Here is a 5,902-nt window from a genome sequence, read left to right as displayed (position 1 = left end):
TCCACGTTTTGGCTCAAGTCTTCTAAGGAGGTACTGAGTTGCTCCCAATAGTTGTTGGGAGGAAAGTGCATTCCATGAGGCATTTGTTGATGAACTTCCTCATGTTCTCCTTGGGGGCCGTGAGGGACTTCCCTTGTTTGCTCCATCCTCTTCTTTGTGATGGGCTTGTCTTCTTCAATGGAGACATCTCCATCTATGATGACTCCAGCTGAGTAGCATAAATGGCATATGAGGTGGGGGAAGGCTAGCCGTGCCATGTATGAAGGCTTGTCAGCTATTTTGTAGAGTTCATTGGCTATGACTTCATGAACCTCTACTTCCTCTCCAATCATGATGCTATGAATCATGATTGCCCGATCCACAGTAACTTCAGATCGGTTGCTTGTAGGGATGATGGATCTTTGGATGAACTCCAGCCATCCTCTAGCTACAGGCTTGAGGTCCAGTCTTCTTAGTTGGACTGGTTTGCCTTTGGAGTCTACTCTCCATTGGGCGCCTTCCACACAAATGTCCATTAGGACTTGGTCCAACCTTTGATTGAAGTTGACCCTCCTTGTGTAGGGGCGTTCATCACCTTGCATCATGGGTAGATGAAACGCCAACCTCACATTTTCCGGACTGAAATCTAAGTATTTCCCCCGAACCATTGTGAGATAGTTCTTTGGATTCGGGTTCATACTTTGATCATGGTTCCTTGTGATCCATGCATTAGCATAGAACTCTTGAACCATCAGTAATCCGACTTGTTGCATGGGGTTGGTTATGACTTCCCTCCCTCTTCTTTGGATCTCATGTCGGATTTCCGGATACTCATTCTTTTTGAGTTTGAAGGGGACCTCGGGGATCACCTTCTTTCTCGCCACAACATCATAGAAGTGGTCTTGGTGGCTCTTGGAGATGAATCTCTCCTTTTCCCATGATTCGGAAGTGGAAGCTTTTGCTTTCCCTTTTCCTTTTCTTGAGGAAACTCCGGTCTTGGGTGCCATTGATGGTGAATGAAAAATAAAAAGCTAGGCTTTTTACCACACCAAACTTAAAATTTGCTCGTCCTCGAGCAAAACGAAAAGAAGAGTAGAAGAAGAAGAAGAAGAGAATTTGGAAGAGAGGGAGAGAAGTGGGTTCGGCTATGTGAGAGAAGAGTGGGTAGTGTTGTGTGAAAATGAAGAAGAAAGGAGAGGTATTTATAGGGAGGGGGGAGGGTTAGGTTTTGGCCATTTTGGGTGGGAAAGGGTGGGAAATTGAATTTGAATGTAGTGGGGGTAGGTGGGGTTTATGGGGAAGAGGAGGTTGATGTGAATGGTGCATGGGGTAATTGGGAAGAGGAATTGATGTGATTGGTGAAGGTTTTTGGGAAGGGTGATATTGAAAATGAGATTTGGATTAGGAGAGTGTGAATAGGATGAAAAGAAAAGGTAGGTGGGGATCCTGTGGGGTCCACAGGTCCTGAGGTGGGGATCCTGTGGGGTCCACAGGTCCTGAGGTGAAAAGAAATACCATTCCTTCACCCTATAGGCGTGTAAATTGCCTTCATGCACCATTCTGGCGTTCAAACGCCCATTGGTGCATGTTCTGGGCGTTAAACGCCCATGTGATGCTTGATTCTGGCGTTGAACGCCAGTTTCAAGCTTGTTTCTAGCGTTCAGCGCCAGATTGTCCTCTGCGTGCGCATCCTGGCGTTAAACGCCAGGATGTTGCTTGTTTTGGGCGTTCAGCGCCAGGAAGATGCTCTGTTCTGGCGTTGAACGCCCGCCAGATGCATCTTCTGGGCGCTGAACGCCGGCCCGTGCGTCCTCCAGGGTGAAAAATTTTTTCTTCTGTTTTTGACTCTGTTTTTAATTTTTTTGATTTTTTTCGTGACTCCTCATGATCATGTACCTAATTAAACACAAAAATAACAAAGAAACAAAATAAAATAAAATTAGATAAAATAAAATTGGGTTGCCTCCCAACAAGCGCTTCTTTAATGTCAATAGCTTGACAGTGGCTCTCATGGAGCCACAGAGCAATCAAGTCAATGTTGTCTAGTCCCAACACCAAACTTAGAGTTTGGATATGGGGTTTGAACACCAAACTTAGAGTTTGGTTGTGGCTTCACAACACCAAACTTAGAGTTTGACTGTGTGGGCTCTTCTTGACCTTGAACTGAGAGAAGCTCTTCATGCTTACTCTCTTTTGTCACAGAGGGATTGTCATGTGCTTGAAACACAAGGTATTCTCCATTCAATTGAAGGACTAATTCTCCTCTGTTAACATCTATCACAGCTTCTGCTGTGGCTAGGAAAGGTCTTCCTAGGATGATGCATTCATCATCTTCCTTCCTAGTATCTAGGATTAGGAAATCAGCAGGGATGTAAAAGTCTTCAACTTTTACTAGCACGTCCTCTACTATCCCATGAGCTTCTCTCATGGATTTATCTGCCAATTGTAATGAGAACAAGGCAGGTTGTACCTCAATGATTCCCAGCTTCTCCATTACAGAGAGTGGCAAAAGGTTTACTCCTGACCCAAGATCACATAGAGCTTTCTCAAAGCTCATGGTGCCAATGGTGCAAGGTATTAAGAACTTGCCAGGATCTTGTCTCTTTTTTCCTGAATCCAAGTATCCAAATCACTAATGAGCAAGGGAGGTTCACTTTCCCAAGTCTCATTACCAAACAGCTTGGCATTCAGCTTCATGATAGCTCCTAAATATTGAGCAACTTGCTCTCCAGTCACATCTTCATCCTCTTCAGAGGATGAATAATAGTCAGAGCTCATGAATGGCAGAAGGAGATTGAATGGAATCTCTATGGTCTCTGTATGAGCCTCAGATTCCTCAGGATCCTTATTAGGAAGCTCCTTCTTGCTTGGAGGACGTCCCAGGAGTTCTTTCTCACTAGGATTTTCGTCCTCCTCCTCCTTTGTGCTTTCGGCCATGTTGAGTAAGTCAATGGCTTTGCACTCTCCTTTTGGATTTTCTTCTGTATTGCTTGGGAGAGTACTGGGAGGAGTTTCAATAACTTTCTTACTCAGCTGGCCTACTTGTGCCTCCAAATTTCTAATGGAGGATCTTGTTTCATTCATGAAACTGAAGGTGGCCTTTGACAGATCAGAGACTATATTAGCTAAATTAGAATTATTTTGTTCAGAGTTCTCTGTCTGTTGCTGAGAAGATGATGGATATGGCTTACTATTATTCAGCCTATTGCGTCCACCATTGTTAAAACCTTGTTGAGGTTTTTGTTGATCCTTCCAGGAGAAATTTGGATGATTTCTCCATGATGGGTTATAGGTATTTCCATATGGTTCACCCAGATAATTAACCTCTGCCATGGCAGGGTTCTCAGGATCATAAGCTTCTTCAGAAGCTACCTCTCTAGTACTGTTGGATGCATGTTACAATCCATTCAGATTTTGAGAGATCATGTTGACCTGTTGAGTCAACACTTTGTTCTGAGCCAGTATGGCATTCAGAGCATCAATTTCAAGAACTCCCTTCTTCTGAGGTACTCCATTATTCACGGAATTCCTCTCAGAGGTGTACATGAACTGGTTGTTAGCAACCATGTCAATGAGTTCTTGAGCCTCTTCAGGCGTTTTCTTCAGGTGAATAGATCCACCTGCAGAATGGTCTAGTGACATTTTCGAAAATTCAGAGAGACCATAATAGAATATATCTAATAGGGTCCATTCTGAAAACATGTCAGATGGACATCTCTTGGTCAGCTGCTTGTATCTTTCCCAAGCTTCATAGAGGGATTCACCATCTTTTTGTTTGAAAGTTTGAACATCCACTCTCAGCTTGCTCAGCTTTTGAGGAGGAAAGAATTTATCTAAGAAGGCAGTGACCAGCTTATCCCAAGAGTCCAGGCTATCCTTAGGTTGTGAATCCAACCATATTCTAGCTCTGTCTCTTACAGCAAAAGGGAAAAGCATAAGTCTGTAGACTTCAGGATTAACTCCATTCGTCTTTACAGTATCACAGACTTGCAAGAACTCAGTTAAAAACTGATAGGGATCTTCAGATGGAAGTCCATAAAACTTGCAGTTTTGTTGCATTAATGCAACTAGTTGAGGCTTAAGCTCAAAGTTATTGGCTCCAATGGCAGGAATGGAGATGCTTCTTCCATCAAACTTGGATGTTGGCTTTGTGAAGTCACCAAGCATTCTCTTTGCATTATTATTATTATTATTTTCGGCTGCCATCTCCTTCTCTTGTTCGAAAATTTCTGAAAGGTTGTTTCTGGATTGTTGTAATTTAGCTTCTCTTAATTTTCTCTTCAGAGTCCTTTCAGTTTCTGGATCAACTTCAACAAGAGTGCCCTTTTCCTTGTTCCTGCTCATAAGAAAGAGAAGAAAACAAGAAAAGAAAAAGGAATCCTCTATGTCACAGTATAGAGATTCCCTTTATGTTAGTAGAAGAAGAAAGGGGTAGAAGAATGAAGAAGGAGATTCGGATTTTTGGATGAGGAGAGGTGAAGAGAAGTGTTAGTAATTAAATAATTAAAATAGGAGAAGAAAAGAAAAGAAGATTTTCGAAAATAATTTTGAAAAAGAGGTTAGTAATTTTCGAAAATTAAAGATAAGATGAGATTAAAATTAGAATTTAAAACAATTAAAAAGAATTTTTGAAAAAGAGGGGGAGAATTTTCGAAAATTTAGAGAGGGAAAAGTAGTTAGGTGGTTTTGAAAAAGATAAGAAACAAACAAGGAGTTAGTTAGTTGATTGAAAAAGATTTGAAATCAAATTTTGAAAAAGATAAGAAGATAGGAGGTTAGATAAGATATTTTGAAATCAAATTTTGAAAAAGATAAAATTTTTGAAAAAGATAAGATAAAAGATAAAAAAATATATTTGAAAAAGATATTTGAAAAAAAAAAGATTTAATTTTAAAAATTACTTAACTAACAAGAAACTACAAGATAAGATTCTAGAATTTAAAGATTGAACCTTTCTTAACAAGAAAGTAACAAACTTCAAATTTTTGAACCAATCACATTAATTGTTAGCTAATTTTCGAAAATTTGATAAAAAGATAAGAAAAAGATTTTGAAAATATTTTGAAAAATATTTTTGAAATTTTCGAAAATGCTAAAAAATGAAAAAGATATGATTTTTGAAAAAGATTTTGAAAAGATAAGATTTTTAAAATTGAAATTTTGACTTGACTTGTAAGAAACAACTAATTTTTAAAAATTTTTGACCAAGTCAACCCAAAATTTCGAAATTTTAGAGGAAAATAAGGAAAAGATATTTTTGATTTTTAGATATTGAATGAAAAACACAAAAATGACCCAAAACATGAAAATTTTGGATCAAGACACAAGATGCATGCAAGAATGCTATGAATGTCAAGATGAACACCAAGAACACTATGAAGATCATGATGAACATCAAGAACATAATTTTGAAAAAATTTTTATGCAAAGAAAACATGCAAGACACCAAACTTAGAAATCTTTAATGCATGAAAATTATGAATGCAAAAATGCACATGAAAAACAACAAAAGACACAAAACAAGAAATCATCAAGATCAAACAAGAGGACTTGTCAAGAACAACTTGAAGATCATGAAGAACACTATGAATGCATGAGATTTTCGAAAAATGCAAGAAAAATTTTAAAAACATGCAATTGACACCAAACTTAAAAATTAACACAAGACTCAAACAAGAAACACAAAATATTTTTGATTTTTATGATTTTCTAATTTTTTTGTATTTTTATAAATTTTTTTTTTCGAAAAACATTTTTGGGAAAACGAAAAATAAAAAAAAAATTTTGAAAAAGATTTTTGAAAAGAAAATTACCTAATCTGAGCAACAAGATGAACCGTCAGTTGTCCATACTCGAACAATCCCCGGCAACGGCGCCAAAAACTTGGTGGACGAAATTGTGATTACTTGTTCTTTTGTTTATA

General features: G+C 38.4%; 1 non-coding gene across 1 annotated transcript; it reads left to right on the top strand.

The window, feature by feature from the left end:
• Positions 1-3,679: 3,679 nt before the first annotated feature.
• Positions 3,680-3,783, top strand: LOC112804616 (small nucleolar RNA R71). Its single transcript, XR_003203231.1, has one exon. It is a non-coding gene; the product is annotated as a small nucleolar RNA R71 (small nucleolar RNA).
• Positions 3,784-5,902: the final 2,119 nt, after the last annotated feature.

Source organism: Arachis hypogaea, chromosome 5 (assembly GCF_003086295.3).
Source record: "Arachis hypogaea cultivar Tifrunner chromosome 5, arahy.Tifrunner.gnm2.J5K5, whole genome shotgun sequence".
NCBI classification, from domain to species: Eukaryota; Viridiplantae; Streptophyta; class Magnoliopsida; order Fabales; family Fabaceae; genus Arachis; species Arachis hypogaea.
This window is presented reverse-complemented; position numbering and strand designations above follow the sequence as displayed.